The sequence below is a fragment of the Copadichromis virginalis genome, linkage group LG3 (genome assembly GCF_057382275.1).
Source record: "Copadichromis virginalis isolate Kocher_CV1m ecotype Utaka linkage group LG3, C_Virginalis_male_GT1.1, whole genome shotgun sequence".
In the NCBI taxonomy this organism is placed as follows: Eukaryota; Metazoa; Chordata; class Actinopteri; order Cichliformes; family Cichlidae; genus Copadichromis; species Copadichromis virginalis.
The window spans coordinates 29,160,510-29,173,663 of NC_140620.1; positions in this window are offsets into that span (position 1 = coordinate 29,160,510).

Here is a 13,154-nt window from a genome sequence, read left to right on the forward strand (position 1 = left end):
ATAAATTAAATACAAATTAGGTTTCAGAATAAAATAAACACTTTTGTTAAATTATTGCAGAATGTCCATATTGTATCCAAACAAAATATCAGTAAACTATTTAGCACTGTCTACAGCTTTCAGATTCACATAAAATTAATGAAGTTATGCATGTGTTTTTCTACCTCTTCAGTCAGCAAGCAATGGTGTGACCTCTGAACTAAGCTGCTTTGGGGAAAGTGAGAGGCAGGTTCTTGTTGATGAAAAGAATCATGCCTGCATGATCATATATGACTCTATTTCTGCTTTCATTCACAATGTGTGACACTGAGCTGAACATCCTTTTACTATCAACACTTGTGCACGGTGCTGAAAGGTATCTGCCCGCCAGTTTAGCCAGGTCTGGGAACCGCACTTTATTAACCAACCAGTATTTTAGTGGTTTGTCTTGTTGTAAAATTGTGGCCTTTCCAAAATATGTTTCTAACTCTACAATGGAACCTACCGCAGCTCTGCCCACCGATGCTGATGCCTGCTCATCTGCAATTTCATCAAACATGCTGACCAGACTAGTAGTGGGCTGGTCACTGCATGTTTTTCTTGAAGGTGGTTCATTCAGGTCATGATCCTCCTGCTAGTTTCAGCACCTCTTTGACATTTGCAGCAGTTGTGGTGCTGGAGAAAAAAAACGATTTTTGTATTTAAAACAGAGAAAGAAAAAAGTTAGCTGACAATAGGTTTGCTTACCTTCTTCTTTGCAGTCACACACAGTTACATACACAGTCATATTCACACATACAGTCACAGAGAGACACAGTTAAATACACAGTCATATTCACACACAGAGTCATATTCACACACAGTCAAACAGTTAGAGTCACACACAGCCAAAGTTACACACACAGGCATACACTCACCTGGGATCGAGAAGCATGGCGATGCTATAGAGTGGGTTTTCTTCCACGTCAGTGAACCGCGTCCTGACAGCTGCAGCCAAGGTTCCCGTCATTGCTTTAATCTCACGGTCCTCATCAGTCTCCCTTGTTAGAAATCTGTGGAGCACAGTGACTGCTGGAATAACATCTGCAGCCATGGCATCTGAAGAGCTGAATTTTCGAGTTTACTCCTCAAATCGACCCAGAACAGATATCACCTTCTCCAGCAGTGTCCACTGGTGAGCCATGAGCCTATCAGGAAGTCCATATTCAGACACGAATATTCTCAGAGCCCGTTTCTGTTCGATCAATGACTGTATCATATGAAAGGTGCTGTTCCAGCGGGTCTAAACTTCTTGCTGGAGCCTCTTCGCAGGCTGGTTGACCTGTAATTGAATGTCCTTGAGACAGGAGCTGGCCAGAGCAGAATGTTTAAAATGTCCATTTTTTTTGCAGCCAACTGCCATCGCATCAGCAACACTCCTCTGTGACAGAAGGCCCTCGTGAACAACCAGCTGGAGAGTGTGAGCAGTACAAGGTAGGCTCGGCAGCTCAGCATCACTCATGGCCATTATCATATGTCTTGCATTATCCCAAAGTACAATGTGGACAGATGTCTTTGTTTCAGTATATCCCAGGTCTGAAGCTTGCTATTGAAAGCAGCTGCGATGGTCGGGCTGGTGTGCGAGCCCCTGAATGACTTTGCATGTAGTGTGACTTGATAACAAACAAACTCCTCATCAATCCACTGCGCCTTTAAACTGAGGAGTGACATCGGGCACACACTGCTTGTCCAAATGTCTGTAGTGAAACTTAGGCTGAAACTTCCTGCATGAGGTTATGCACGTGTTTTTCTACCTCTTCAAAACGTTTTGGCACCATTATGTCTGTGATGTATAGGGCTTTGGAGTTAATGTCATGCCGCAATGTATTGTGGGAGCACGGCGCCATTTTCCGAGTCCATAAATCAAAACAAACACACTGTGTTGGAACGACGACGACAAGAAACATGCTTAAAAGCAGCTCAAAAGAAAATGGATGGTATAGAGACCGATTGCGTCCAGAGGCGAAGCAGCGGTACTTGAAAAAAATAGAGTGCATCACAAATGTGGACCCATATGAAATACGGCAGTGGAGTAAAGACCCCGACGACTTACCGCCACTGTCCTACCCCGATATCGTCACATATCTTGTTTGTGGAGTAAGCGCTTACACTGCGAACCAGTTTCGTAATTACAAGTCACTGGAGGCGCACATCCAATTTACAAATGGCTGGGTGCAAGATTTGGCTACTTTCAAGCCGCCAAACTCTCAGTATGTCGTCATTCAAACCAAGGTAAGTCAGCTGGAGTGCATCGAGTGTAATAGCCATGGTTCACCCCCTACCACAGTTGATGTTTTACATTTATCAATGAACTGGTAAAATCTCATTGTCATATTATGTGCCCACAATTGTAAAGTTGATGCAAACTACCACATTGATAATCGGGCAAGATATTACAGCCATTTCATAGGCAGGCTTCCCTACAGTTGTGCGAAAGAATTAGCTAATCGTTATGTAACCCAACCAGTGCAGGGGCCTTCCTACACCACGGACTCTGCCGTTTATTCAGATGCTGGGGCAAACACCACTCCAACTCTGCTGCTGGCCCTTTGCAAATCACAGTAAACACTGCATGATTATCAACATAGTAAAAGCCAACAACAAATATATAAAAACCACATTAAGCAAAAATAATCATGTCCTTACAAAATTCCTCGGTCTCAGGAATGAGTATGACAGAAAACTAACATAGCAGGATTACCAGCAAACTGTAGCTGAAAAGCTAATGCTTCATCTTGCATTACTTTGCCCTAATGAATGCTCTGCTAACTAGCGGGAATGTAGCCCGAAATTGCGGCAGATATTACAAAATGGAACATGCACACAAACTGCTCATACTCTCATCAGACAATACATGAACCTCCCAACAAACACAATATATGCTTAGCAAACCGTCATTTTACACAGTGGAACACTTATTTTTAACCAAAAATCAATGCAGTACACCACTGACGGTGCTTACCTTTGCAAATCTCAGGCTGTATCCCAATTTAGGGTCTGCAGCCTTAAAGTAAGCATTTCAAGGCCAATTACGTCACAGCGGCGCACCGAAGGCTGTCCCAATTCAAAGGCTGCTCGAAATGCGGCCCTGAAATGCGTCCTTCATTTCCCTGAATTTTAAGGCTGTGGCAGTGTAGACTTCGTGGCCCAACATATCTCAGAATGCATAGCGCAGCAGTGGGTGTGGATAATTTTGCCGAAAAAAAATAAGGCGGATGAGGGGCGCCCGAAGAGTACACTTTAAGTACTGAATATTATGTCACTTATTTATGTGCAAATGTTTAATAACGAAGAACATTAAAACATTACTGTTGGCCACATGTCGGCAAAGTTATGTGATATTAGTGACGTTTGTACTAACTTGGTTTTAAAGCCTTTACTTTAATATATATGCGTTCAATAGCTGAGCTTAATCTTACAGAGAATGATCAAAGTTCATGTAGAAAGAAAGAAACAAATGAACAAAAGATTTTCTCCTTCATTTCTGTCAAACAAAGCTGTATGACACTTTCCAGCTGTTAGTATCATGGTTGCTAGGCAACCTGGGCAGCGCAACGGAGGCTAGACCGTCCCACTTCACAAGCCTCGCACTTCCGGCCTTAGCGGTCTTTGAGTACGCGGCCCTTGAGGATCGTTGAGGCTGCGTACTTTAAGGCTACAGACCCTAAATTGGGATACAGCCACAGTAAACACTGAACCAAGATGGCGCCCGCGCGAACGAGAAATCTGAACTATGGTGTCCTGCAGAGGACAAATAGTCAAAATTGCTAAAATTTACAATGTATATGCAGCTCAACAATGACACCTTGTGACCAATTCCAGTCACTGCTTTACAGTTACATAGCACATATGTCTACAAAGTCACTCCATTCGATGTTTGTTAGTAATTTCTATAACTTCCGAGACCACCAAGGATAATAATATTAAGCTATAAAGAGTGATATGAACATATATAGAACTTACCGGAATGAAAATGTCCGGTAAGTTAAGTGATATCTGGAGATGGAAGCGAACTGGATATCAGCTTGTCTCACGCTGCTATTCAGGCTAGATGCCTTCATTTGGTAAGGTCCGCCATATGAGCTCCCTCATGTTGCTTCCAGGTTGGGAAAGAATAAAAAGACAAACCCTTTTTAAGCTTATTCCTGTGCCGGTTGTGCGATCGAACATTGCAGCCAACCACACAGCAAGTAGGAACCATGGCTGTTGTGTGTGCTTTCACTCCTTTGTCGCTTGCGCTTTGTTTGGACCCGGAAAATGGCGCATCAGGCCAAAATCCTTTCCACACCCACCCCCGTGACATCACGCTCCAAAGCAGCTGGGAATCTCATATCGCGGCTCGAGTATGCTGACAAGACGGCAAAATCCTACGTTTTCCTTGACCAACAGTGGCTGGTCATCCAGGGCGATAAAATGAGTCAGAGCCTCTGTTATTATAACTGCCCGTGGATTTTCTCTTGACATTTTTTGTCACTTTTCTAAAACCTGAGTTAAAGTTGGCTGTTCTGGTCTTGCGTTAGCCTTAGCAAACTTGGTGTACTCCAGAGCATTATGTGTCCTCAGGTGTTTTATTAAATTGCTTGTATTGAACGATGTACTCTCCTTCCGTCCCCTGGACACCTTACCAGTACACAGTTTGCACTCGGCCTTGCTTCTGTCGTCTTCACATATTATGAATTTTCTTTTTTTTTTTTGCCTGTCCCGTTTGGCTCTTTTGCCCAACTGATTTACTTTACAAAATGGACCATCCAAGCCTTGCCGTAATGGTCTATTTGATTCACCTTTTATTGTTTATTTTATTTTATTTTCACTTGCTAGATACGGGACAGATTTGACTGGGGAAAAGAAAGGGGAGAAAGAAAGAGGGAAAGAAAAACAGCAGGGAAGAGGGACGGGGATAAAGGGCAAAAAACAACAAAATAAGCAGACAAAAAATACATATATCAATCACCTGGATCACCTGTTGAGAAGGAAAAAAAGAGAAAACAAGCAGAAGAAAAAAAATAATAAACAGCATCACGATGATATATGGGAATATAACAGTAAATATTAAACATTAATGTGCAGCACATAAGATCGACAGCGCACAGTGTGCTTTGAGGTAGGAGCCAAAAAGGGTGTAGTTTGTGTGTGTGAGCACCCATGTGTACACCTGTGAGCATGAACATGCTTGTATTAAAAGGTTCCTTCATGTAATGAAGGCGCAGCAGCGCCTCTTCTTTCTCAGTAGAATGAAAAGATTTGGCATGAACCCCCACATCCTCAGGACCTTCTATCACTGTGCCATTGAGAGCATCCTCACTGGATGCATCACCACCTGGTATGGCAACAGCACCGCCTACAACTGCAAAGCTCTCCAGCGAGTAGTGTGGTGCTCTGAACGGATAATTGGAGGTGAGCTTCCCTCCCTCCAAGACATCTACAGGAAGCGGTGCCTGAGGAAAGCGGGGGAGGATCATCAAGGACTCCAGTCACCCCAGCCATAAACTGTTCAGACTGCTTCCATCAGGAAGGAGGTTCTGCAGCATCCGGTCCCGAACCAGCAGACTGAGAGACAGCTTCTTTCACTAGGCCATCAGACTGCTGAACACGTCATAGACACCTCAGCTTCACTACTGGAACTTCAACATTATGCACTCCACACTGTACAGTAATGCCACTGTTTTGCACATGTCTCAACTCTGTATATTTTTATATATTTTATTTTATTGTTTACTCGATTTAATTTGTAAAATATGTGTATACACACACACGTAGAAAAATATTTAGTATACACATCCAGAAATGCATATACTATTATATATTGTACATATATTTATTAGTTTCAGATGTAGCCATTCTTGTATTTTGCTTGTTTACGTTATTGTATTTTGCACAACTCTGTTGCTTGTGAAGCTCGCACACAAGAATTTCACTCACATGTACTGTACCAATGTACCTGCACATGTGATGTGACAATAAAAGTGATTTGATTTGATTTGATTTGATCTGCTAGAGGGTGTGGGGAGCCACAGCCCCGTCCTCCAGGGCATGAAGCAGGTATGGAGGAGATCAAAACTCCAGACATCCAGAGGCCCTCAGAACACAAGAGACCAAGGAGGACCAACAGAGGGGCAGCCGCGCCACTGTCCCAGAAAGAGCTCAGGAGAGTCCCAGATGAGGGGTCACTCAGCAGCCATGGAGCAGAAGCCAAGGGGGGTTGCAGTGACGTGCCCGTGAGCTCCGCCAGCAGCCAGCTGTGCCAGAGTGACCGAGCCCCAGGCCGAGAGGCTTAGGGCACCCTACCCCCAAAGTGGCTCATATGAAATCTTCATCCCTTCCTGGTTCTTAGAGGAGGGGGATCCATCTTTCACCCTATCCCTCCATTACATTCCCTGCTTGCTGTTTTCTATGTCTATGTTTAGTCTCATCTAACTCTAACCCTCAAAGAGTCTCTCATTCTTGTTCTCTAAACCTAAGAATTATGGATTTGATCAACTGGTCCCGTAACAGAATTGACACCCTGCTGGGCTTGGGAGAGCTTGATTGTCCAGCAGAGACGTTTGTTGCCGGATACTCGTCGGTTGCATTGGGTGTCTGGCGACACTCTCGATGGAGGACATTGAACAACATGTATCAATTCGGAACCACGGTAACAGAGTTCTGGCTGATTCAAGCTGGCTCGGACCTGGCTTATCGAAGAACAAGAAGCGGCTACAGCTGTTCAAAATCCCACAAGGGTAGCTGACATGATAGACGATGGGCAGGGCTGAGAGTACTCACACTGTGTTTATTGAACCCAATATGGATAAGATCTTAGAGAAGAAGAACGGGAATTGAGAGAATTGTTGACCAGTGATGGACATTAAACCAACTGTAAAAATTGGATGCCGTTGTTCGCACTAAAGCCAAACATTCACCATCTTCACTCATGCGGCTATCTCACTGGTGCCAGCTGAAGGCCTGCCAAGGTCGAAGCTGACTGGAACAACAAAAATTCTCCCATGATAACAGGATTGTTGTCAGAACTCTTTGTACCTCCTTCAAGGCCACCTGAGTCCACTGGAAACTGTTGACCTTCACTTAACCTCTCGTGGTGATGCTTTCTCTGACCTGTCTCGCCAATGTAAGTTTGTATATTGTATGCATTGTATGTAAGGTCAACTAGGTCTGTCAACTGACAAATAAAGCTTATCCATCCATCCAAATGTTGTTTATGCTATTCTATTTTTAGGCTCTATGTTCTATATTCATATGGGAGTTGAGCAGGAGTCTGAACTCTGGTCTCCAGTTTGTTCTCTGTTCTTGTCACGGCTGGTGGAGTGAGTCGTGTGGTGTGGAGGAAGAGGAGGACCCAAAATGCAGCAGTGACTGATGATACGAGTGATGTTTATTTACAAAGTGGTAGTGGCAGAAACAGGCAGTGAGGTATGACAAAACAACTGAAGAAACCTAAACTGGGAGAACTGACAAACCTGAGACCATACAAAAGGGGTGCAGGGCAGAGACAGGAACACCATAGAATGCAGAGATACACGGATGAATGCAGACGAGCAGACAATGAACACAGACCGACACCCACTAAATATACATAATAATAATAATAATGGATACTTTATTGATCCCCATGGGGAAATTACTTGTTTTTCTCTGCATTTGACCCATTCACTCAGTGAAGCAGTGGGCAGCCCACTAAGCAGGCGCCCGGGGAGCAGTGTGTAGGGACGGTACCTTGCTCAGGGGTACCTCAGGGTAGCCGTTAAGTGGATTCGAACCGCCGACCTTCCGATCATGGGGCAACCACTTTACCTACTGAGCTATCCCTGCCCCACACAAGGTAATCAGGTAATCACACACAGGAGGGAAGAACAGCTGAACCTAACACACACGAGGACCGGAGGAGACAAGCTGAACACAATGACAACAGACACAGACTTTCAGAACAAAACAGGAAATCTAGGACCCGAACCGGACACAAGGGGGGAGGACACAGAATAACTAGAACAGAGGAAAATAATCACAAAACACAAAACGCTGGGTCAACGACCCAGGTCCATGACAGTTCTTCTGGGAAAAAGAGAAAGCATTGAAAAAAATTGCCTAAAGATACCAACCATGTAAAAAAGGGGGAATTTGGTTTGCAACATGCAAAATATATATATTAGTATATTTTGCAATCAGTGGACACTGACATTCACAGCGGGGAATGATAAAAATAGTGGAGAGGTTCACTCTTCGATGATAGTTCCTCCTGCTATTCCTCATCAATACCTTCAGTTTCCCGAGGAACTCTTTTAACAGCTCATTTTTTTCACTGTTAACTGACGGATGGTATGTGTTCTGGAGATATTTGACTGTGGTTGGCTTTCTTGCATCCTGGTGGTTCCTGTTGGGCTGTGGGATACCCAGGTATTTCAAGTTGTCCTATATGTCCATTATCCTGCATTTTAGCAACTCCACTGTTTTCTTTCTTGGCAACTATTTGGCCAATCTTACCCAGTTTAATTTGGCATCTGATTTTGGGGCAAACAGCTATCAGGACAGTGTGTCACTTTGGTATATTGAGCAGTGAATTGTGCAACTGGCTAGAAGCTGGACTCAAGTGTTGTCTTCCACAGCCCCAATGAGTTCCTGGTGAAAGTGTGTGGGGCATTGAGTTGAAGCCATCAGAGTGAGGGCTGCAGGTGGAGTCACTCTGATGGCATCAACTCTCTTCGGGTGAATCATATAGTGTTTTGGTATCTAAAAGGTTGATTTAAACATAGTGCGACCCAAATTCCAGAAAACACGGGTTGCTGTGTACAACAGAACGTAGAAAACATATCAAATGTTACTATTTCATGAAATGCAGTCGCTCATTTTGAAGTTGATGGCAGCTACACAGCTCAAAAACGTTGGAACACAGCCATATTTGGTGTTTAAAACTTGAACATTTGTTCATCATCAACTACCTGAGACTGAGAAAATGAAACAGTATCAGATACACTAAGCATTATTGTGCCTCTAAAACAATAGCATGGTTTGATCTGTTCAGTTAAATAATACAGGTTTAACCTGATTATTTCAGTTCAGTTCAGTTCATTTTTATTTCAAACATTTCAAACATGTGCCTTCACAATCATTACAAAATATCATTCCATTATTTGTTTGTTATTTAAATAGTAGTGGATGGTTTTAGATAAGACATTATTCTGCACAGATGTGTAGAATCTACAGATTACCAGCAACATTTTCCAGGTCACTCAATGCGACAGATTGTTCACAAGCTAATTTTAAAAGGTGGTTAAACAACATGGTGTAATAAGTGGATATTGTATTAAAAAATTAGTACACATGAGGCAAAACTAAAGACATGAGCGTTACAGCCTTTGCCATATTTTGGATCACGGTGGCTGGATATTGTTCAATGTGTGTAACCTGTGCCTTTAAGTATCTCTGCAGTTACTTCCTGTCTGGAGAACTGGCAGCTGCTGATTGGTTCCAACATCAAGTGTCTGGCAGCAACTGACAGCAGCAGCAGACCCATCCTTGGCCTCCAAACCATCTATGAAAAATTTGCGTGTGTGACTTCAGGGAATTGCAAAGTTTTATATATAGTGTGTAGATACTCTTTCACTTTTAAATAAGCAGTGAAGCAGAAGGGGTGTACTGCCTTATTATTTTCTGTATTTTTTCTCGTGTTTATTCAATTAGGGAGTTAGGGGTAGCACTTGTCTTTTGTTTGGTTTTTGTTTCACAGTCTAAGGAGCTTGCAAAGAAAAGCGTCTGGACTTCTTTAAGTCCAGATGCTTTTCTGGACTTAAAGAATTCCAGAAACTTAAAGAAATCCAGACACTTTTCTTTCCAGGCTCCTTAGACTACGATGACCTGGACTGAGAACCTTCACAGACATGTTTCACACAGTTTAGGTAACACCTCACTTTCTACAATAGCTGGTTTGGTTTGTTATTTTGGCCTTTGTTCACCCCAGAGTTAAAGCTTTCAGATTTTGGTAGCACCAAAACTACCTTAACTTGTAAACCCTTATGTTGTGCTCCTGTAGCTCTAGACTGGAAAGTAACAATGAGCAGAGAAAGATTCTTCTGCTAATAATTATCTTTAGTTCGGTGAATTTCTAAATGCTTTTTGATATCAATGTTCGGCTTCACTCAACAATTGTGATAAATGTTTACGTTATGTGGTATTGTATTTAGCCATGACTAAACACCCTGCATTAACTTCTCTTACTTCTCTGTGAACTATATCCCTTGAAAATTCATGCTGATATGTTAGTGTTTAGAAAGAACACCTCCTACCCGCTCTTCTCTGATAGAAAGAAAGAACAGGCTATTGTTTTAATTAAGAAAATCAGGTCACTCACACATTAGTTGTTTAGACTGAAGTCATTCAAAATATTGTAGACATGACAGATACAACGAGATGCCTTGTCATGGTTTGTGTTAAGGCGTGAGATAAGACAAGCTGATTTTAATGCTGATTTACGTTCATGAAATGATTTGTTTCACTTGTGAAATCTAAGTTGTGCAATAACATATCAAACATAAATAAAACAGTGCTTTCAAAAACAGTGTTGTAATCTCGTATAATTATAATAATGTCTGAGCCAATGGAGAAAAATGCTGATGCTCTGGTGACCCTGGAAGTGGAGAGAACAATGAGAACATTTTCCTACAGAAATGAACCATGAGAAAAATATACAGAGAGGGGAAATTAGGCTCTACACAGGCCATTTGTCATCACATTCTCTGAACCCTGTGAAAACAAACCCCATCTATGTCACCACGAGCTCATTTGGATTCTGTAAAGAATGAAGCAAAGTTGGAGGACTCTGGTTAGTGAGCACCACCACACTGATGGAAGTTTCTCCAAAATAAAAATTGAACTACCAAGAATGACATTGCTGGGAGGAATAGCTTGTAGTAGTATTAGAAGTAATAATTTTAATAATATATCTTGGGTCCTTGGGTCATACTTTACTTACTTCATGTAAAAGGAGTGAGCAATGTAAACATTTACCTTAAAAAATCATTAAAAAGTGTTCAAAACATCACAGCTTGCTTTGCAAAATGCAAAACCTCCTTCCTCCTCCCTCCTTCCACCTGTGACATGAAAACTAAATAAGGCTTTAAAGTGCTGTACGTATGATCACATATCAGTTTACCACACACTCTAGCACCATAGAAGGAACATAGGAAATAAATACTACTGAAAAGGTGGGTGTCCTTTAACACTGTCACACTGCTTTCTCTTTGTATTTATGTAGGTATTGCTCAATGTCAGATATTTATTTTTTGTCCAAATTACAAAATTCAGGATCCCATCAGTGAAAGACAAATACAAGATGTGTCAATTGCTACAGATTATTTTCTTTGAACTAACTGAATACTTAACTTAGCAACTGAGTAAATCACGTGTTTTCTTTATAATAACAGGTATTTGCAAGGATAACTTCAAGTTTATGTTAGCAACATATGAAGACATACTCTACTGAAAACATCAGTGTTGTATGTTCACCAGTATGATAATGATGAAGCAGTAATCTCAGTTAACGTGGTTTTATTAACCAGCACAGCAGCAGAGAACTTACATGCTTGGATTCAATAACGGAATGGCGCCTATACCACTCAAAACATACAGACACCTACACGGAGGTACGGCAAGCGGATTAGGACAAAATACCAAACTAACAGCAGGTTATCTACATCCCCCTTCTTTAGTACATCCCCAACCGGATATAAAGTTTAATGCATACTGAATAATAATAATCACAACATAAAAGGTGACATACGCTGACCCTTAGGAACATTTAAATTTGCAACCAGATGGAAGAAATAAACATGACAAGAATATCATTTTGCTGTATAAAGTTAAATATGATTACTACTGAAAATCACCTCAAACAGAATTTAGCCTGAAGCATTGACATCAGTTACTGTTGGCTCAAACATCAAACCTGAAAATGTTCTGTGTTTTAACTAGTACCCAATTAATCCCTGTATCTTAGATTAGGTTTGCACACACGACCAAAGCATGTCCTGTAAACACCATCACTCTTGGAAGGTCTTGGAGAATGCAAAACATCAGAAGAGCTCTCAACATGAGTGCTGCCTTTAAACTGTTCTACATCATTGTTTTCACCCACAACCTGCAGTCCATCATAATGATGATGATCAGTGTCTTTCTGAACAGTAACAGGCTCAGACACAGGCAATATTTGTCTGCGATTTCTCCTGTAAGTGTTTCCATCTGACTGTACCAGGTAGGATCTAGGTTCTTTACAAAGTTCCTTCACCACACCTGTGCGGTCATAACCCTGTGGGGTCTGTAACCTCACTACTTGTCCTTCGTTGAGAGGTGGAAGTGGTCGGCTGGATCTGTCATAACAGACCTTCTGAGTCAGTCTCTTGTTGAGTAGTTGGGCTTTCATTCTCTCAGATTCACGGTGTTGTGGTTCGAGCAGTTTGGTTGTGATTGGGAGCGTAGTTCGAGTCTGTCTGGATAGAAGTCGTTCTGCAGGAGAACCCAGGTTCACATCACGTGGAACATTCCTGAGATTCAGCAGGTTTAGAAATACATCAGTGCCATCTCTGTGAGATTTCTCCATCAGCTGTTTAGCACTGCGCACTGCTCTCTCAGCAAGCCCATTGGATTGAGGATACTCTGGACTGCTGGTGACATGTTGAAAGTTCCACTGTGAAGCGAAGTCTTTGAAACGCTGGCTTGTAAACTGCCTTCCATTGTCTGAGATCATAGTGTGTGGAGCACCATGAACTGAGAAGTGTCTTTTCAGCTTCTTGATGACTGTCGCTGATGTCAAATCCTTTAGCAGGTCAATCTCAAACCAGCCTGAGTATGAGTCAACTACTACTAAATAGTGCTGACAGTGCCACTCAAAGATATCTGTAGCCACAGTTGACCAAGGAAGCTCTGGAACTTCATGCAGATGAAGGGGCTCTTTTTGTTGATGAGATTTAGTGCTGTTACACACCGAGCAGGAAGTAACTGTTTGTTCAATATCTCTTGACATGAACGGCCAGAAGACGATCCCCCGTGCTCTCCGCTTGGTAGCTTCTACGCCGGGATGTCCTCTGTGCATGATGGTGATGTAGTCTCCTTGCAGTGATTTTGGGATCACGGCTTTGGAACCTTTAAGAATG